Raw genomic sequence first — 23,421 nt, forward strand, 5'->3', positions numbered from 1 at the left:
TCACACCCAGTACGTTTTATGGGGATTAATATTTTTAGATTAAATATAGCGTATCGAGACTTCGTGAAACTTACTCGGAAATAGTTATTTCTACCCTAATTTAATAGATTTCTCAGATATCGTAGCAACGGAACTGGCTTCAGCGAGCGGTTAAGGCGTTGGACTTAAGTTTCAATGAACAAGTGTTCACATAGGTTCGAATCCCACACCCACTACGTTTACGAGAATTAATATTTTTAGATTCAAATTTAGCGTATTGAGTACTTTTTCTGCCTTTTTCAGCGCATTGGAGACGTTTACACTATTGATTTCGTGAGCTTTACTTAAGTTTTATAAATTAACGTAAAAGTAGCCATTTCCGAGTAAGTAAAACGTTCGTATTGTAGGTTCATTTCTGCTTAATACTATAATTATCATGGAGTTGAAGCAGTCCAATATCAAAAACACCCGAAAGTATTTGTTGCATATAGCTAAAAACCTAATTGAGTACTCTGAAGAAGTACAAGTAGCACAGTTTGTGGTATTTCTATGACATCGAAATTTAGCTAACCAGAACTTATACTTGAGTACTCCGAAATGTACAAGTACTTTACCTTTACACGACGTTTCTGTAAAATGAATACTGATTTTATTAAAAAATAAAAAAGCACGAAAAATTACATTTTATCCCAAACCATCAGAATACTAAAGTAGCTTATCGCGTATATGGACCTCTTACTAAAGTGTTTATGATTTCAGTTCGCTTCAACTTCCTGACATTTTCAGTATTAAACAGAAGTATAGGCCTAGAATGCTAACTTTCTTCGTAAATTGCTACTTCTGCCTTAATTTAACGGATTTATCTGAGATCATTGCTTTACTTAATCTCTCCAAAATGTGCATTATACTAGTACGTCACCATCGAATCCCTCTGGCTATAACTACCCGATAGTATAATTGAGCCAAATACTCGAGTACTAATTTAAAGTAGCTTAGGTATCTAAATGAACCGACGATCAGTAAACCATTTCGAAGTGCAAGTACAGGAATATCATAGTTCTTGAACCGTGCTCAATGCTCAATAGACCATTTTTGCTATTTTTCATCGCCATAAGTCATTCTGGACCGCGTAAACGCATTGTACGTTATAGATGAAACTTATGCAAATCCCCGGAACGCAACAAGAAAAATCGTATGAATTTGTAAACTACTTATTCATGACATAATAATAATTCTACTTGTACACATTTTCACATTTTATAACACTTTAAGTAGTACTTGAAAGTTTTGTCAAGTTAACAGGTTAAAAACTTATACTTGAGCACTACGAAATGTACAAGTACTTTACCTTTACACGACGTTTTGTAAAATGAATACTAATTAAAAAATAAAAAATAAAAAAGACCGAAAAATTACATGTTATCCCGGAACGCAACAAGAAAAATCGTAGGAATTTGTAAACTACTTATTCGGTAAACTACTCTTTACTTCACAAAACAAAGTTACAAAAGTAAGCAGATTTATATGAAAACCCGTTAAATAGAAGTAAAAGTAATAACAATGCATCATACCAAATTTGATCGCAATTTCATGATGCAATACCTTTAAAACTAACGCAGTTCTCTATACACTTTTGCGTAAATCTGTGTTTCGCTAGCGTAGCACGTACCTATACATAGTAAGCTTCAATAACGGAATTACCATGCTAATAATCAAATCCCCACCCTGAAACTCGGTACGCGGTTGTAGGACATTATGAAAATACAACATACCAAATTTCATCAGACATTTCATGATGTAACACCTTTAAAACCAACGCAGTTCTATACCGACTTTTGGCTAAATCTGTTATCCATAGCGCAGCACGTACCTATACATAGTCAACTTTAAAACGGAATTACCATGTTAATAATCGGCTCCCCACCTTGAAACTCGGTACGCAGTTGTAAGACGTTATGACAATGTAGCATGTCAAATTTTGTTACGCATTTCATGATTGAACAACTTGAAAGCTAACGCAGTTCTATACCGACATTTGCGTGAAACCGTTTTGCGGGAGCTTAGCGCATACCTATGCGTAGTCAACTTTAATGACGGAATTACAGATGTAATTAGGTTTCAACACTTTTACAACGATTCTTCTTGCTTCCTATAACATCGCACTCGAAGCCCTCGTTATTAGGCTATGATCTCAGCCTGAGCTATGTCTTGAAGCCTACGGGACTTTGCAAATTGTTTCGATTTATTCTATGCCCGTTTTAATTTAAGGAAGCCCATTTCACTCAATGTATCGATGCCTACAGTATAGAGTATACTCTACAAAATTTTCTGATTAATTCTCCCTATGTTAATTTACCATAAGACAGACAATTTGACTCCTAAAGTCCGAAATACTTGTTCGCTTGAGCTAAGCCGCAGCGCCTGGAGTGGAATTTTATAGTTCTTGTAAAAAGTTGTTTATACACAATATATGTTTAAGGTAAGTCCTACGAATTCATGATTTCGTCCGAGTTCGTATTTTAGTAATATATACTAATACCGCGTTTGTAACTTGTGCAAGTAGGCCTACAGGAATATCATAGGTAAAGTCTCTGTCTTGCATTTAGTTGCCGGCTCTGAAAGCAAGCAAAGTTTGCGGTATTTGCGCAACATCGAAATTTGTACACTTCACGCGGGGCCTACGATACTTACGGCCTAATATGGCACATTACACTTGCTGGATATAAGAGGCCGACACTCCCAACCAGACATCACGACTGACTCAATGATTGCTTGCGATCTCACTTCTCGATACCAGACGCCTCGCCATACAAGTCTAATAAAGTATTATAACAGACAAAATTAGTTCTTTCAGATGAAACAACCCAATTAAGAGCCAAGTGACAGCGTCGCAATGTATTTAATCGTTCGGGTAGACTTGAATCGTGATCCGGATCTCGTAACATAGTAAAATCGAGGTATGTAGTTTAATTACTCACTCACTACTCTATATGTTGGTGGTGGTCATACCCTGCAAACTTTTTTGCTGCGAACGTAGTGTTTCACCTTACATCGGTTGGTTCAATGTATGTACCGGGTTGTGAAAACTGTCGCTGTTTTGACTATGAGTCACAATCAATACTAAATACGAGAATTCGTTACTCGTCGAAACGCCGCAGTCAGACATCGTTAACAGCGATTCCGTGTATGGCAATCTTGAGTTCAATTGCGGTTTTGTGATGTTAACCAAGCGGCTGTGTTTCTGCGGTGTGAAGACTGAATTCGTGTTGTTTCCCTGCAAGAGTGCGATGTCTATTTCACACCTAGAGCAATTATAAAACGCATCTTCGAAACTTTTGGTCTAGTTCATCCGCTTGCATTTCGAAACGGACCATCACGACAAGACTCTAACCCACCACATCCGAGGTTTCAGTTGATCATATCGAAGAATATCATGTCCATCCGTGTTACCACCCACATCTTGGTTGAATGGCCGATGATAAGCCAAATTTAATAACGGAATTACCATGCTTAACATTGAATCCCAACTCTAAACTTGATACGTAGTTGTAGGACATTATGGCAATGCACCATGCTAGATTTCATCACACATCTAATGATGGAACACCTTTGAAACTATCGCAGTCGAATACCGACTTTTACGCATATCTGTTTTTCGTGAACACAGCATATACCCATACATAGTCAATTTTAATAACAGAATTAGTATGCTAAATATTAAATTCTCACCTTGAACGTTGGTACGCAGTTGTAGGACATAATAAGAATGCACCATACCAAATTTCGTCAGACATTTCATGATGTAACACCTTTAAAACCAACGCAGTTCTATACAGACTTTTGGCTAAGTCTGTTTTTCCGTAGCGTAGCACGTACCTACGCATATAGTCAACTTTAATAACGGAATTATCATGTTAATAATCGACTCCCAACTTTGAAACTCGCTACACCGTTGTAAGACATTATGACAATGCACCATGTCAAATTTTGTTACGCATTTCATGATTGAACAACTTTGAAACTAATCCAGTTCCATGCCGACTTTTACGGGGGCGTAGCACGTACCTATGCATACTCAACTTTAATAACGGAATTACCGAGCTCAACATTGAATGCGCAACTTGAAGATTGGTTCACAGGTGTCGGACATTATGACAATGGAACATACCACTGCGCTAACTTTCAGAATTGTTAAGTATAGTACTCGCACTTTGTGAGAATACCCATGTAGGTTTTTTGCCTACATGCACCAAATACTATCAAGTCCTTATGATATTGGAGTACATCAACTTCACGATAGCTAGAGTATTGAACAGAAATAGACCTAGAGTACTAACGTTTTACTTACTCGGAAATGTCTACTTCTACCTTATTTTAAAGGATACCTCGTTCGAAGCGAAATTTATGTGGTTTTGGATAATATCCAATATGTAGGCTCACTTTGAAGGGTACTTCCTAATACTCAAATATTGCGCAAAAGTACAATTAGGGATTTAAAAGTAACTAATATAGATGGTTATTTTCGTAGATTACTTACCCTCTACTCAAGAGGTTTTTCAGGTGGAACTACCTACTTTTAGCACTGTGTATATCAAAGTAGTTTGAGCTTACGTTTATATCACCTTGACAAGTGACATTATCAGACATGAAAATGATATTATCACGTAATACCAGAAATTAACACACGTCAATGTGTTTCGGAATTCACTATAAATTGGTTACTAAGAGAAGTATATTCATGTGTACACAATAGCGGAGAGAATATTTAAAATGTAGTAAGCAGGCCGATGGATATTCATTGAGTTGTATAAGCATAAAAAACATTCCCGCGCGCGTCTTAGGATTAGGTGGTAGGGTTAGGCAGGGTTGAGTTTAGGAGCGCGCGGGAATGTTTTTTATGCTTATACAACTCAATGAATATCCATCGGCCTGCTTACTACATTTTAAATATTCTCTCCGCTATTGTGTACACATGAATATACTTCTCTTAGTAACCAATTTATAGTGAATTCCGAAACACATTGACGTGTGTTAATTTCTGGTATTACGTGATAATATCATTTTCATGTCTGATAATGTCACTTGTCAAGGTGATATAAACGTAAGCTCAAACTACTTTGATATACACAGTGCTAAAAGTAGGTAGTTCCACCTGAAAAACCTCTTGAGTAGAGGGTAAGTAATCTACGAAAATAACCATCTATATTAGTTACTTTTAAATCCCTAATTGTACTTTTGCGCAATATTTGAGTATTAGGAAGTACCCTTCAAAGTGAGCCTACATATTGGATATTATCCAAAACCACATAAATTTCGCTTCGAACGAGGTATCCTTTAAAATAAGGTAGAAGTAGACATTTCCGAGTAAGTAAAACGTTAGTACTCTAGGTCTATTTCTGTTCAATACTCTAGCTATCGTGAAGTTGATGTACTCCAATATCATAAGGACTTGATAGTATTTGGTGCATGTAGGCAAAAAACCTACATGGGTATTCTCACAAAGTGCGAGTACTATACTTAACAATTCTGAAAGTTAGCGCAGTGGTATGTTCCATTGTCATAATGTCCGACACCTGTGAACCAATCTTCAAGTTGCGCATTCAATGTTGAGCTCGGTAATTCCGTTATTAAAGTTGAGTATGCATAGGTACGTGCTACGCCCCCGTAAAAGTCGGCATGGAACTGGATTAGTTTCAAAGTTGTTCAATCATGAAATGCGTAACAAAATTTGACATGGTGCATTGTCATAATGTCTTACAACGGTGTAGCGAGTTTCAAAGTTGGGAGTCGATTATTAACATGATAATTCCGTTATTAAAGTTGACTATATGCGTAGGTACGTGCTACGCTACGGAAAAACAGACTTAGCCAAAAGTCTGTATAGAACTGCGTTGGTTTTAAAGGTGTTACATCATGAAATGTCTGACGAAATTTGGTATGGTGCATTCTTATTATGTCCTACAACTGCGTAGCAACGTTCAAGGTGAGAATTTAATATTTAGCATACTAATTCTGTTATTAAAATTGACTATGTATGGGTATATGCTGTGTTCACGAAAAACAGATATGCGTAAAAGTCGGTATTCGACTGCGATAGTTTCAAAGGTGTTCCATCATTAGATGTGTGATGAAATCTAGCATGGTGCATTGCCATAATGTCCTACAACTACGTATCAAGTTTAGAGTTGGGATTCAATGTTAAGCATGGTAATTCCGTTATTAAATTTGGCTTATCATCGGCCATTCAACCAAGATGTGGGTGGTAACACGGATGGACATGATATTCTTCGATATGATCAACTGAAACCTCGGATGTGGTGGGTTAGAGTCTTGTCGTGATGGTCCGTTTCGAAATGCAAGCGGATGAACTAGACCAAAAGTTTCGAAGATGCGTTTTATAATTGCTCTAGGTGTGAAATAGACATCGCACTCTTGCAGGGAAACAACACGAATTCAGTCTTCACACCGCAGAAACACAGCCGCTTGGTTAACATCACAAAACCGCAATTGAACTCAAGATTGCCATACACGGAATCGCTGTTAACGATGTCTGACTGCGGCGTTTCGACGAGTAACGAATTCTCGTATTTAGTATTGATTGTGACTCATAGTCAAAACAGCGACAGTTTTCACAACCCGGTACATACATTGAACCAACCGATGTAAGGTGAAACACTACGTTCGCAGCAAAAAAGTTTGCAGGGTATGACCACCACCAACATATAGAGTAGTGAGTGAGTAATTAAACTACATACCTCGATTTTACTATGTTACGAGATCCGGATCACGATTCAAGTCTACCCGAACGATTAAATACATTGCGACGCTGTCACTTGGCTCTTAATTGGGTTGTTTCATCTGAAAGAACTAATTTTGTCTGTTATAATACTTTATTAGACTTGTATGGCGAGGCGTCTGGTATCGAGAAGTGAGATCGCAAGCAATCATTGAGTCAGTCGTGATGTCTGGTTGGGAGTGTCGGCCTCTTATATCCAGCAAGTGTAATGTGCCATATTAGGCCGTAAGTATCGTAGGCCCCGCGTGAAGTGTACAAATTTCGATGTTGCGCAAATACCGCAAACTTTGCTTGCTTTCAGAGCCGGCAACTAAATGCAAGACAGAGACTTTACCTATGATATTCCTGTAGGCCTACTTGCACAAGTTACAAACGCGGTATTAGTATATATTACTAAAATACGAACTCGGACGAAATCATGAATTCGTAGGACTTACCTTAAACATATATTGTGTATAAACAACTTTTTACAAGAACTATAAAATTCCACTCCAGGCGCTGCGGCTTAGCTCAAGCGAACAAGTATTTCGGACTTTAGGAGTCAAATTGTCTGTCTTATGGTAAATTAACATAGGGAGAATTAATCAGAAAATTTTGTAGAGTATACTCTATACTGTAGGCATCGATACATTGAGTGAAATGGGCTTCCTTAAATTAAAACGGGCATAGAATAAATCGAAACAATTTGCAAAGTCCCGTAGGCTTCAAGACATAGCTCAGGCTGAGATCATAGCCTAATAACGAGGGCTTCGAGTGCGATGTTATAGGAAGCAAGAAGAATCGTTGTAAAAGTGTTGAAACCTAATTACATCTGTAATTCCGTCATTAAAGTTGACTACGCATAGGTATGCGCTAAGCTCCCGCAAAACGGTTTCACGCAAATGTCGGTATAGAACTGCGTTAGCTTTCAAGTTGTTCAATCATGAAATGCGTAACAAAATTTGACATGCTACATTGTCATAACGTCTTACAACTGCGTACCGAGTTTCAAGGTGGGGAGCCGATTATTAACATGGTAATTCCGTTTTAAAGTTGACTATGTATAGGTACGTGCTGCGCTATGGATAACAGATTTAGCCAAAAGTCGGTATAGAACTGCGTTGGTTTTAAAGGTGTTACATCATGAAATGTCTGATGAAATTTGGTATGTTGTATTTTCATAATGTCCTACAACCGCGTACCGAGTTTCAGGGTGGGGATTTGATTATTAGCATGGTAATTCCGTTATTGAAGCTTACTATGTATAGGTACGTGCTACGCTAGCGAAACACAGATTTACGCAAAAGTGTATAGAGAACTGCGTTAGTTTTAAAGGTATTGCATCATGAAATTGCGATCAAATTTGGTATGATGCATTGTTATTACTTTTACTTCTATTTAACGGGTTTTCATATAAATCTGCTTACTTTTGTAACTTTGTTTTGTGAAGTAAAGAGTAGTTTACCGAATAAGTAGTTTACAAATTCCTACGATTTTTCTTGTTGCGTTCCGGGATAACATGTAATTTTTCGGTCTTTTTTATTTTTTATTTTTTAATTAGTATTCATTTTACAAAACGTCGTGTAAAGGTAAAGTACTTGTACATTTCGTAGTGCTCAAGTATAAGTTTTTAACCTGTTAACTTGACAAAACTTTCAAGTACTACTTAAAGTGTTATAAAATGTGAAAATGTGTACAAGTAGAATTATTATTATGTCATGAATAAGTAGTTTACAAATTCATACGATTTTTCTTGTTGCGTTCCGGGGATTTGCATAAGTTTCATCTATAACGTACAATGCGTTTACGCGGTCCAGAATGACTTATGGCGATGAAAAATAGCAAAAATGGTCTATTGAGCATTGAGCACGGTTCAAGAACTATGATATTCCTGTACTTGCACTTCGAAATGGTATACTGATCGTCGGTTCATTTAGATACCTAAGCTACTTTAAATTAGTACTCGAGTATTTGGCTCAATTATACTATCGGGTAGTTATAGCCAGAGGGATTCGATGGTGACGTACTAGTATAATGCACATTTTGGAGAGATTAAGTAAAGCAATGATCTCAGATAAATCCGTTAAATTAAGGCAGAAGTAGCAATTTACGAAGAAAGTTAGCATTCTAGGCCTATACTTCTGTTTAATACTGAAAATGTCAGGAAGTTGAAGCGAACTGAAATCATAAACACTTTAGTAAGAGGTCCATATACGCGATAAGCTACTTTAGTATTCTGATGGTTTGGGATAAAATGTAATTTTTCGTGCTTTTTTATTTTTTAATAAAATCAGTATTCATTTTACAGAAACGTCGTGTAAAGGTAAAGTACTTGTACATTTCGGAGTACTCAAGTATAAGTTCTGGTTAGCTAAATTTCGATGTCATAGAAATACCACAAACTGTGCTACTTGTACTTCTTCAGAGTACTCAATTAGGTTTTTAGCTATATGCAACAAATACTTTCGGGTGTTTTTGATATTGGACTGCTTCAACTCCATGATAATTATAGTATTAAGCAGAAATGAACCTACAATACGAACGTTTTACTTACTCGGAAATGGCTACTTTTACGTTAATTTATAAAACTTAAGTAAAGCTCACGAAATCAATAGTGTAAACGTCTCCAATGCGCTGAAAAAGGCAGAAAAAGTACTCAATACGCTAAATTTGAATCTAAAAATATTAATTCTCGTAAACGTAGTGGGTGTGGGATTCGAACCTATGTGAACACTTGTTCATTGAAACTTAAGTCCAACGCCTTAACCGCTCGCTGAAGCCAGTTCCGTTGCTACGATATCTGAGAAATCTATTAAATTAGGGTAGAAATAACTATTTCCGAGTAAGTTTCACGAAGTCTCGATACGCTATATTTAATCTAAAAATATTAATCCCCATAAAACGTACTGGGTGTGGGGTTCAAAGCCTAGAATAATAAGTGGATCGTGATTGAAAATAGAAGGAGGATCACTGGATTAACGTTTATGGAATACTCCGCAATGTAAAATTAGTATATACTGCACAAAATCCAGCGTGTAAGAGTCTTTACTGCATCGGAATAGTGTAGTTTTCTATCTACTTTACAAAATTTGAGCACGGTTCAAGAACTATGATATTCCTGTACTTGCACTTCGAAATGGTTTACTGACCGTTGGTTCATTTAGATACCTAAGCTACTTTAAAATTAGTACTCGAGTATTTGGCTCAATTATACTATCGGGTAGTTATAGCCAGGGGGATTCGATGGTGACGTACTAGTATAATGCACATTTTGGAGAGATTAAGTAAAGCAATGATCTCAGATAAATCCGTTAAATTAAGGCAGAAGTAGCAATTTACGAAGAACGTTAGCATTCTAGGTCTATACTTCTGTTTAATACTGAAAATGTCATGAAGTTGAAGCGAACTGAAATCATAAACACTTTAGTATTAGGTCCATATACGCGATAAGCTACTTTAGTATTCTGATGGTTTGGGATAAAATGTAATTTTTCGTGCTTTTTTATTTTTTAATAAAATCAGTATTCATTTTACAGAAACGTCGTGTAAAGGTAAAGTACTTGTACATTTCGGAGTACTCAAGTATAAGTTCTGGTTAGCTAAATTTCGATGTCATAGAAATACCACAAACTGTGCTACTTGTACTTCTTCAGAGTACTCAATTAGGTTTTTAGCTATATGCAACAAATACTTTCGGGTGTTTTTGATATTGGACTGCTTCAACTCCATGATAATTATAGTATTAAGCAGAAATGAACCTACAATACGAACGTTTTACTTACTCGGAAATGGCTACTTTTACGTTAATTTATAAAACTTAAGTAAAGCTCACGAAATCAATAGTGTAAACGTCTCTAATGCACTGAAAAAGGCAGAAAAAGTACTCAATACGCTAAATTTGAATCTAAAAAATATTAATTCTCGTAAACGTAGTGGGTGTGGGATTCGAACCTATGTGAACACTTGTTCATTGAAACTTAAGTCCAACGCCTTAACCGCTCGCTGAAGCCAGTTCCGTTGCTACGATATCTGAGAAATCTATTAAATTAGGGTAGAAATAACTATTTCCGAGTAAGTTTCACGAAGTCTCGATACCCTATATTTAATCTAAAAATATTAATCCCCATAAAACGTACTGGGTGTGGGGTTCGCAGCCTAGAATAATAAGCGGATCGTGATTGAAAATAGAAGGAGGGTCACTGGATTAACGTTTATGGAATACTCCGCAATGTAAAATTAGTATATACTGCACAAAATCCAGCGTGTAAGAGTCTTTACTGCATCGGAATAGTGTAGTTTTCTATCTACTTTACAAAATTTATACGATTTTTCTTGCTAAGTTCCGGGATAAGGAAATTAGGAGTCCTATCTTCCCAATCGGTATGGAACAACATCAAAATCATCACAAAGCAATATAGACTTTTGCATGAATTCTGTTATGCGTTTACTACGGTAGTATGCGCACTTGGTTACAGGTGTCCAGACGTGGACTTTCTACTATATTCGCTCCTAACATTATAGCGGCACCCGACGCAGCTTACATTATTACGTTATAAGACGCCGGCGGCGTTTCACTATTGGTTTAATCACCCTTATTCTAGTGACATGAAAAGGACTGAATCGTATGAAATGTGGTCACTTCAAGAATCACGATTTTTCATTAAGTAGTTATGTTTCTAGGCTACTTTTACTTCTGTTTCACGGGTTTTCATAGAAATCTGCTTACTTTTATAACTTTATATTTTGTGAAGTAGAGAGTAGTTTAAGGTTATGTTTGTCTAACCTTGGCGAGTGCTATTGTCACACTCGATCACCATCTTCAAATCATGGCTATCTCAATGATGTTGACTAAATTTTCGGCTTCAGAACGTGTTAATTAGACCTAATCGTTTTAACGCAGGGGTTCGCGTACAGGCATCGATAGAGTTTGTATAAATAAAGCCCTGCGAATCGCACGCCTACGGCTATAGTTCGTTCGATTATTTTTCACCTTGGGATTCGCGTATATGCTACTAAGCTGTTACGACTTTAGAAAATTCTACAATACTATTCGGAACGCGCACATGCGAGTGATTTGTTTCTGTAGCTCGGAACTGGAGAATCGCTTGCCTGCGTCTAATGAAAATAAGTCGTAAAATGTGGAGGCTGCAGAGACAGTAACTTGTATACATAAAATCAAGTTTAAAATTATGGTCGGATGAGTTATCTCTGAGCAATAGAGTAATATAACCGCCTATAGTTTAGTGGGGTATTGCTATAATGTATATCCAAACAATCGTTGCAGACTCTGAATGTTACCTAGGTCCTTATCACAAAAAAAATCATGCACCAGAAGCGTAGGGGTTCATATTATCAAGTCGCAGCGCTCAAAATCGCATTTTATATTAAGTAATTAGTGATGATGTGTAGAATTTTGATATTAATAATATTATCCGGAGAATATAACCTTACATAGACATCATAGTTTTCGTATTTATGTATAATCTGAATAGGAATTTAAATACATAGTCCTAAATACACATAATAGAAAATCTGTCGATTCTAGCCAAGGTAAGTTTTGACGCAGCAATCATAAGTCGTAAAATGTGGAAACTACAGAAACCGTAACTTGTACACATAAAATCAAGTTTAAAAAATATGGACGGATGATATTAGTCCTAAATACACATAATACAATATCTGAGAAAAGTATCAAGATGCGGCAATCAATGCAGCGATGATATAGCAATGGATGGATGATGTGGCAATAGGTGTGCTATAGGTGCGGCAATGGGCGGATGATGTGGCAATGTAGGCGTGGCAATTAAGGCGACGTGGCCTTCTCTGATTGGTGCGTACCGATTTCAGGTACCCTCACTACTCTCGTGGCCCTGGAACTCCCACAATCAGCCTCGAATTTTTCATTGTTATGGAGATTGGCATTGGGACGCAACAATGCTGTCTGGCGAAACGAGAGAGTAGCTCAGGACGTAACAATGCTGTCTGGCGAAACCAGAGAGTAGCTCAAGAGAAAAAGAGCCAGACACCATTGTTGCGTCCCAATGCCAATCCCCATAACAATGAAAAATTCGAGGCTGATTGTGGGAGTTCCAGGGACACGAGCGGAATAAAATTTATCTTTTCGTAATCAGTGCAGAGTCAGCTTTCGATTGATACCCGTTTTACCAAATTTAATGTTCGTCAAGCCGGTCAAAAATGACCGTCAAATTGCCTGTAGCCAAATGGAAATTGTGACGTGATACAATTTCACTGAGGCGTGAGATTTGCCTGTGTCGACACCATATAGGACACTATGGTTACATCATTTGAACTGGTTTATGGATTCTCTCAACTTCGTAGCGAAACGTATGTATAAATTTGTGTTTTATCATCAACAACGTTTGAAGTAAGACGTAGTATGCAAACAAGACTACCTGAATAAGTGAAGCTAGAACACTACCAACTGCAGAAAGTTGAAGTTGACTTCTAGCTTTTACGGATAAATTAAAGATTGACAACCACCGAGCTAGACCCAGCTATGGTATAACCTAACCGATAATTTGAATGAATATATGCATTATTGAAATGATATTTTATTGAAAACGTCATTAATATGATGTCATTTAACGGTATGCAGATGTTGCTTTTTCTGCGATATTACTGCTGATAGAATTGTAGAGTTTGTTTTAATCTAAACACGGACGATTGTGCCCTAAAAACACAATTTTGACATTTTTTTAACCTGGAAAATCTTAATTTTGATCTCACGTATGCAAATTAGGTGTTTTCGCACATAATGTTAAAATTGTACTGCTTATCTTGATTTCTGGTTGGAACTATCTGTCCTTACGACGTAGTTTGGCCAGAAAAAACGTTTTTGACTAAAAAACTGACAAGTGAAAAAAACTTTCTTTTAGCGAAATCTGACCATAGGAAGAATTCCAGTAGTTAGATCACGTATTATGGTAGAAACAATTGAAATTTGTTGTTGTACAACGAAAGATACCTTCATACATTCTCTTGTAGAAAGTGTCTGTCCTTACTAAATAGCTTGCCAAGAATGGAGAAAGAACGCTCAACAGCAGCAGTTGTTGGCTGACAACACTGAAGTTGTGCGTTCACTGCTGGTGACACACCGTGTCGCTTTATTCTGACGATGTTGTATACATCACAATTTTTCATCATTCGCTTCTTGATATAAGAACCATGCAATGTCCAAGCAGTCTTGCTTCAGTTCGGAGATTGCGGTACGTTGACCATAACACCGTGTCAACCTATTTGTTTTATTTTACCGTTTCTGATTCACAAGCTGGCTACAGCGTTAAAATATCAAATGAAAAGTTCACCGACTGTGCGAGCAATACGATACAAACGAAATACAGTTGTCAAAAAAACTTTGACTTTGTAAACAATTTTGACACTTCTTTGACCTAATGCTTCAATTTTGATAAAATTTCGACTTATTTTGACATGTCAAAAGAAATATCGCTCTAATTATAACTATATCTAAACGTAAATGAGAATGCAATCGAGTAAATAAAGTATTGGTATAGATGACGTTGGCACTACTCAATGCGGCTGATATAGGTTCAAAAGGCATTGCGAAAAGGTTGTTGTTTTGTGTATTCGCAGTATATCGACATCAATGGTCAATTTACACCGGGACAATATTATTTCATATGATTGCCCAACATGTTGCATGGCCCGCTTATAATCCATGCCTTGTAAGACGTTGCTTAAGCGGATGGGATGGAGATGAGGACACGAGATGATCTTCCAACTAGGGTTGCATTTAAAACAAATGGTTGTTTAGAACACTTAAAAAAATTGTGTTTGCTTATTAAGTTGTAAAATCGTGCCATAGTTATTCAAATACTTTCCAAAAAACATGTTGCATGAGCTTATGGACAATTAATTACAACCCGATATAGACGACGTATACGATATGGAATGGTTGGAGCCCTGAGAATAGTCGGTTCAATGAAGGTTCAAGGTTCAAAGAAGCTATATTTCCCTATATTTTCAATTGTCGGTACCAATCCATTATGAAGTCACAATTGAACATTCGTGACGTCACGGCTTAAACACATATTTTAAACTAGGTCGTTGTTTTAAACATGCTTGTTTTAAATGCAACCCTGCTTCCAACACTAAGGTAGAGATTCCGAAGTAAATTGACTTGAAAATTACAGTCGAAGTCACGAGTCATTTCATGTTACTCATCCGCCGTGACCGAGTCAACTCAGGTCATCATCGTAAATCGTTATCCTCAAACTATATCGTTCGTTACATTGGTGCATTGGTTACATTGGTGGTGTCCTATCCAGGGCTTTGGAGCCGGAGCCGGATCCCGGAGCAGGAGCCCCGGAGCCGTGCATTTTTGCCGGAGCTGGAGCCGGAGCCGGAGCTCTACATAAAATTCAGCCGGAGCCGGAGCCGGAGCTGGAGCTAGTTATTTGAGGAGTAGCTCCGGCTCCGACGTATTTTATAAGATGCTAAGACGCTACCTTTTCCGACTAACCATGTTCCTGGGGATTTAGCAGCAGAGCAGTCATATGTTCAATATTCATACATGAGTGCCGAACCTTGGTATGCTGGATATGCCTGTGAATATTATGGGTATTCGGCATACCCGCAATTTCATCATCAGCACAACCTTTTAGGCCAGTTGTACGGTTCGAAAATAATGATCACTATGTATTACACGAAATGGGAGAGAGGATAAAAACGTTATTTCGTTGCATATGTCGATATGACGAGCACGAGCCTAGAAATTCCATCTCATCGTTGCTATGAATCGGATGAGCAAATACTCGTTCTTTCGTGACAGTTCTTTAATCGGGCCGTGAAATTGGAAAGTGTTATTGAGTATGCAATGATGCATGCGAATTGGAATTCATTACTGCGCATGATCGTCATTAACTCCAGTAAGGATTTACGAGCGCGAATAGGGGATGGCAGAAGAGTAGCCTAAAACGCCGTTACACTCAGCGAACAATTGTCGCGGTGCGATCTACTCAATGCGATGTCAGGACCCCATGGTATTTTATGCCGGAGACAAATTACTGATTTGAATCGCGATTTCCAATTTGTAATCATCTGTTTCGCAAATTCATTCTTGATGTCTGATTGATACTCCAGTATTCCCGGATTATCGCGCACTGTGACTTGTAAATGTGCAATGTGCATACTGCACAGTTTAATTCGTTATGGGCATGGAGCAATGTGCCTGGCACAGTGTTTAATTCGATAATTCGCTTCGTTTGATCTGGAAAATATTATATTCCGATAAACTTGATCGACACCGGATGGACTGGTAACGAGTGCACCAATATGGAACGTCAAACCATCGGCCATTTGCTACAAATCGAATTTCCATTGATCAGGTCGTGATGTCCGCCCATATTGCTCTTACTACCGTTACAATTGAATAATAATCGCTTATTTAAAGATTTTTTGAGCTGTATGGCTGAATGTTAACGAGTACAGTGCCAGTGTTAAAACGCCGCGTCAGAATTTTCATACTGTACAGAGCAATGGCATGGAGTAAAGTGCGTTCTAGTACATCTATGATGTTATCGACAATTGACAAGTATTCATTATGACGCCGACACGGCGGCACCTATGTTTCCGTTGCTGCATCCGATGTTACTGACGGCAGATAGACTCAAGATTAATATAGATAACTAACCTACGGGTAAATAAGGAATCTACTTAGACCAGGGGTGGCCAACCTTTTCAGCTAAAGGGCCACATGAAATTGACGAACGAGTGCGCTGCCCACTGGCCGCGTAAAATTTTCAAAGTTAATATTAATATTACTTGGGTATACTGCGGGTCGACTGTATACCGCCCGCTGGGCTCAGTCTGCAAGGACAGGACTATTCGGCATCTGGACATATCGATATCGAAGTTTCTGCTAATATTCGAGAATCATTTTGTGACTGCATTTCATCGTCGACGATCTTTCTTCGAACGCAAACACAAAAATACTTTGTCACGTAATTGCGAATATAGTTAGACTCAATCGGCTAAATCAGGCGTTTTTTTCATTTTCAAGAGGGGGTAGGCTACAAAGCAAAAAATCGAGTGACATTTAAACACGCAAAGGGTCAGGAAAAATATTGCCAGGAAAAATATTGCTACTCTTTTAGTTTATTGTTATATACGACGATTTACTAAAAATGTGATAGGATCCTAGATCTGCCAATGCGTCGGAACTGATATTTTAGTCATCAACATCCCAAGTGTCGCGGCCAGACTAATCATATTTTTGGTTGGCCTTGCAAGTTCACAATCTGAGCAATTCAATTTCTATAATATAACAGGATTCCGATAATATAACGGGAAATTAGCTCGCGGGCTACTCAAAACCTTCTCGCGGGTTGCCCACCCCTGATATTGACAGACACCTTCGATAGTTTTCAGAGCCGGAGCCGGAGCAGTGGTAATAATGCGGCTCCGGAGCTGGAGCCGGAGCTAGTGTATGCTAGAAGAAAGCTCCGGAGCCGGAGCTGGGGCAATGCAAATTTACGGCTGCTCCGAAGCCTTGGTCTATATCTTCAATCTGATATATAATCTGACAAAGATTCCGACATCTATGATATACGGGTAATTCGACTGTACAGCGCTCCAGCTGTTTCCCTCGAATTAAATAAATAGTTGCATAGTCAATACATGACCCAGGTCATCCCAATACCGCTCACAAGTCTGTCCGTAACGTATGCATTCAACGGGTGGGTTAGAAATCCAGTTACCATATTATAAACAATGTCTTTAACCAAAATACGAAGACCATTAAAATTAAGAAGGCGAGCGAGTATATTGTTACAAATACAACATAAATATCATCCCGATATGACATGTAGCCTACTTAAATGTGGTCGGTAACGAATTGCGTTGTCTCGTCTATATCTACTCTCTTTACGTATGTGATCATATTTTGGAATGCTTTCACTTCTGGAGTGTTTGCCGGGCAAAAGTACTTACTCTTTACAATCTTGATTTCTAAAATTACGATAGAAGATTTGGGATTAGTCTGCACACCGGTTATGGATGAAATCGTCCTAAGAACAGTGGGTGTCAAAAAGACTTTGTATCACGGTAACTGAAAACGTCTTGGCGATTTTACCTATCTGTGTGCTGTCTTTAGTCATTTTGCGTCGGTTGTGAAGCTTCATCTTCCAAGTTTGAAAGGAGACACCGCAGATAAACTGCTTAATGTATGCGACCCCTTGACCAAACCTACTTTTTGAATCAAACTACTTACTTGAGTGGTTGTTTAGACGTTTCACTCGTTATATAATTCCACTTGAAGTAGGTTTTACATGTCTGGGAAAATGCTATATTTCTGCTTGTAATTGATTAGAGATTTACAAAGGTACTTCTACTTATACTTATACTATACTGAATTCGGAGTTAGGTTCTGTTTTCGTCTAGCACCCTTTGGGCGTGAATACAAATCTGTCCGCTAAGAGCGTAGGCCCGTTCGCTAAATAATCTTACGTTGGACAGTCGCATTCCAATCCGCAAGTGCCGTTGTTCTCATCACTGCAGCACGGTCGATCGCTTCCGGCATCGCACCAAGATCCGACACTGCCTCCCCAGTTGTTACCTTTAGGCTTCGTTTGTTTGCTGAATGAAAGAATGTGTTAGGAGAATATCACCCGACTATATGACCATGCCGAAACAATGGGGGTATTACATTATCACGAATTCATCGTCGATTGCAGCAGATATAGCTGACGTATATGACATGGCACGTTCGACAGCCTTATTTCTACGTATCGGCAGTCGCCTCGCTCCGATTATAAACCAACTTCTACTGCGTGATATAGAGAAATGGAGTATTAGGCGGGCGGGCAACGTTTTGTTTAACAATGTCGTTACATCAGAAATCCATTATGTGTTATAGTGAGCACAGTTGACCTCGCTATTAGTCGTAGGGATGGTGTGAACGTGAGGTTCACGTTCGCGTTCTGTGTGGGAACCTCGGAAATTTAGAGGTTCGCGTTCACAACAAAACCTTGGTAGGTTCTGCACTGTGAACCTTCTTCACTTCCTTATAAGATCTTTGGTTCAAATTTATTGCATTTCAACTGCGGGCCACTACATGAATGCCGCTGGCAGCATAAAAGAATCAACACTAAACGAGCATGCACCTTGACAACCTTAAAAGTTTTACTTGCTTTGTTACAAAAATTTTCTCGAAATATCCAGCTTTTCGTTTGTGAATATTTAGTGACTCTCTGCTGTGAGCTTGACACGCAATCTCTCAACATCACGAGCGATATACGTAGCCAGCGAATGATGCTTATTCCAACAATAAATTACATTGGCATTGTTTTCTTATTTAAAAAATCTAGCGGGCCTACGGGGTCAATCGTGACTTCATATCTTTACTGTATCATTAAAACCAAATCCGTGCGATTGAGGTGCTGGCTACTGCAGCAAAACTTGTTGTTGTTTGTGGTATCGGTAGCGACTAGCGAGTATAGAAACCCGTTATACACTTTGCTCAATAGCAATGTAGCAATACTCAGACTCCGAACACATTGTCCGGTCTGGCTAAGAACGTTAAGGCGTAAGCTTATATTCCTTGGTAAGTCCTCGTCGAAATTGTTTGCAAAGCGACGGAATGTATTGATTTCATGCGATTATTATATCCTTTGATTACCGCGGTTGATACATTTAGCGACGTTTAAAACGCCAATATGTACTTCAGCCAGTGTTGGGATGACTCGAGTCATGACTTGACTCGAGTCAGACTCGAGTCAACTTTTTCGCATGACTTGACTTGACTCGAGTCACTTTGCAAAAATGACTTGACTTGACTTGACTCGGCGCTTCAGAAATGTGGATTGACTCGTGACTCGGAGCAAAATTTACGAGTCAATTTCAAGTCATCTCGTAAACGGTGACGATAAACTTGCTGCATCTTTTTGATGTTCGGATTGTTCGCGATACGCCGGTGTGACTTGAGAGAGCAATCATAGTCATTCACTGATTGTACTTTTCACTGATCCTCCATTGTTACATCACAAAAAACGAAACGAAAACGAAATGATCACAGCAGACGTTTATGTACTAGCTGTAGAATAATCCAATAACTACGTATCTCTGTTTGTTAGACGGCTCAGTGCTTACATAGCGAAGTGCCCACCTTAGCCAACCCTCTAGTATGATTTGAATCGAACGAATATAGTTTATGCGTTTATAATCTCACGGATGTGTTGATGGGTAGTGTATTGTACCATATCAATATGTTTCAACTTCTCGGCGCTTCGTATTCGATCCTCTATTTTGGCTCACGTATTTTATTAGCAGCTCTAAGCGTGCGTGAGCGATACAACGCCTTTTTGCACGTATATTTAACTTGATACTCGTTCTTTGATTCAAGATATATCACCAATCAATCTGTCATTCACACAGCTAGCAAAATTGGACTTTGAATCATCACTCACACTTCGAAAATTCAATTTGACTTCAATTGTGACTTGACTCGTGACTTGACTTGACTTGACTCGACTTGACTCGAGTCACCTCCAAAAAACGAGTGACTTGACTTGACTCGAGTCACCTTCGAAAATCAATTGACTTGACTTGACTCGAGTCAAAATGTGCAATGACTCGAGATGACTCGTGACTCGAAGGTAGTGACTTGATCCCAACACTGACTTCAGCATTGTGGCATTATGTGACCCGAGTCTTCGCTAGGTATCGTGTACATTAATATAGGCTATCACGTCATTGAAAGATAGGGTTGGAATTAGCAATATGACGTCACGAGGTTCACATTCGTGTTCACACAGAACCTTTCAAAAAGGTTCGCGTTCACACGAACCTGAACCTTTCGGAGGTTCTCACCATCCCTAATTAGTCACACACAATCCTATTTCTTATATCCATTTCCTGTTAAAGAGTATGGTGCATAGAGTTTAACACAAAATGTACAAATGAGATAACATTTGGACATGTCGCAATAATCATAGCGCCATCATGTTAGGATCATTCCATACGGTTGGTTCGAAATTCAAATCCGTAAAATTCACGACATACTTTCTTAACCCGCATTTCGTGTCATCCCTCCATAACTTCGTGTGAATTCCTCTTTGTATTCGAAACTCTGTCATATATGATTATCAAACTTTCTCTCTTCGGCACTCAGTCTCTTGTACTCTTCGGAATGCGGATCAATGATGAATTCCGACCAATGAGCTCATCTGCCTTTTGTGAGATTCGTCATGGCGTTTTCGCATCGCCTATGAGGTTTGTATGGAAAAAATGCAGGAGGAATTTCACGACGTACAGGATGTAAGTACAGCAGAACGACCAGGAGAAAGGCAACCGCGGGTAAGACTAAACATCGGGTCGAAATTTTTCCCGAAGTAATCGCTCTCTTCATCCCTTTCATCATCACGCTCTATATTTCCTACAACCCATATCGCTTGATGCAAAACTAAATTTACGAAGGGATTCCCAAAGAAACGAAACGACTGAGAAGGACAAATGCGCAATAACTCATGAAATTGATACGCTAAATCCCAGTGCAATGTCAAAACTCACAATCGAAGTTCTGCACGGCGAGGTGCAGTATAACAGCGAGATGGTTACACACTAAATATTTTTCCGTTGGTGACAACGCCAAAGAGAACGCGTTGCACGTAAAAAAAAAGAACACCTGAATAGCCGTTGATGTTGTGGTTTTGTGTTGTGGCATGTGGTGTTGTCTCATATAGACGTTTCCTAGGCACTATGTAAAACCTGTGCCGACTTTGACGGTGGATATAAAAAAATCACCCTAAAGGTGAAATCCTATTTACACCCTATTGAGCTGAAAAATCCAGAATAATTTCTCTGGCATTCGGACTATTATTGCTAGTCTCGAAGATTCCGCCAGCGCTACCCATCTACTTCGTTTACTAAGCATATAGGGCAATGTCACGATTACTGTATAGTGCACATATTTCATCCATTAGAATACCGTAGTATATAAAGCCCACTTACTACTAAAGCTCCAAACCACAAATCAATATATACGGCTGTCCGAGTCAATAATAGCATTTGTGGTGAGTGTGAGACCACCACACGCATATCAGAGAAAATTAACAAGGTGCTGCGAATTGGTTATTGTGGTGATAAAAACATTTATTTGATGAATTAGAAGTGGCACTTAATAGAATAAGATCAAAGTGGTACCACCAAATGTACATGTGCAGGAGGGGATTGTCAGTCGTAAGAGCGATTACTAGCTGATCTGGCGTTGTCGACTCAGACCCCCCGCTTGCATGCAGCATTGAAAAATCTTTCATGTGATAATGAAACCATCGTATTCAAAATCAAATACAATATCAGACCATCCTGTGAAAATCAGTGATAAGACGAAGCATGAAAAAATTGATCATAAAAGCGAACAATGCACAATAAATCAGGAATTCTGGCATGGCACTATTGCGCAATTTACGCACAGCATGAAATAATTAAGGCTTGCAATGTAACCATTGATTATAATAAAATGGAAGTCAACAATATGATGCACAATGAAACAGGGCCAAGGCAGTACTAAAAAATTATTACTTACTCAAGACGCACATCTCCGAACTTAAAAGCGCAAGATATTTATATAGTTTACAGTGTAACCATCAAGTCAAGTCAATGATTAAATGCAAGGCAACGAAGTAATGCACAGTAAAACAGCACCACTGCAATAGTATAAATCAATATTTGTGGCATAGTTACTTGACAGTTTAAATACCTTAACGTAACTTTCAACCAGATGTGGCCAGCAAGAAAAATTCACCTAATCTAAATTAGATTAGAATTTTAACAAGATTAGATTTTTTCAACTCAAATTAGAATTACAGCTACAAGGTTAGTTTTCAAAATTAACTACAATTAGAACTACAATGTTTTAAAAATTAAATTACAATTACTGAATTTGTGAAAACTTGGAAATTCGATGAAGTTCAGTTCCTATCACGTCAGAGTTCATGCTCGAACACATGAGAACGGCAAATATCTGTACAAGTTCAGCTCGATAGACACTATGTAGTTCTCTTGTAGAATTTTCGGGAAAATATACCAAAAAATAGAATTATCATGTTGTCTAGTTGTTCATGTCTACTTTTAACAGGATAAAATGGTCATAGTTTACAATGAAACATTGTAAATGAACGAACGAATGTCCAATAATCCAGCCTTGGATCGATCCATTTTGATGCCTGGCGCCGACCAGATGCGGTGGACCATTCTTCTTACTTATGGTATCTTGTGAGCCTGAAACAGACATATTTTTATAAGTGATTGGTATGACAAGTCTCTGCAACATTTTTTCAACAGCTGCCAGCAGCTTCCCATCCTATCCTCTTTGATTTCCATAACCAAGAGGTATGTAACGGTATTAGCTGCACCTCAATGTTATGTATGATGCAACAGTTGACCTGCCAGCTGGACGTTCAACAACCACAATAAAGCACGACAATGCCCAACTAAATTAGAAGTGAAAGTATCAATTGGATTTTGGTCAAACCAGCACAAACTGTGATGTTTTCTTGAGATAGCTCAGTTAGTTCGAACTGTGTGTTTATAAAAGTACATTTGCTCCTTTCTAAGAAGCGATAACCTTGACGCAAGTTGAAATGACAGACTAAGGCAGAGATCTCCAGCATGAGATTTTTGTGCGGGTAGCT

General features: G+C 38.4%; 2 long non-coding RNA genes across 2 annotated transcripts in view; both read right to left on the bottom strand.

Moving 5' to 3' along the window:
- LOC145439675 (uncharacterized) overlaps positions 1-23,421 on the bottom strand; it is a 79,182-nt gene that overhangs the window by 53,614 nt on the left and 2,147 nt on the right. Inside the window, exon 4 of the long non-coding RNA XR_013915314.1 lies at positions 21,351-23,008. This is a non-coding gene — a long non-coding RNA (uncharacterized LOC145439675). The remainder of the gene's footprint in view (positions 1-21,350; positions 23,009-23,421) is intronic.
- On the bottom strand, positions 18,146-21,339 carry LOC145439673 (uncharacterized). The gene is made up of 2 exons (XR_013915312.1): positions 20,792-21,339; positions 18,146-18,367 (listed from the first exon to the last, which is right to left on the bottom strand). It is a non-coding gene; the product is annotated as an uncharacterized LOC145439673 (long non-coding RNA).

Source organism: Botryllus schlosseri, chromosome 5 (assembly GCF_051294905.1).
Source record: "Botryllus schlosseri isolate E-star chromosome 5, Bs_hap1, whole genome shotgun sequence".
Classification (NCBI taxonomy): domain Eukaryota; kingdom Metazoa; phylum Chordata; class Ascidiacea; order Stolidobranchia; family Styelidae; genus Botryllus; species Botryllus schlosseri.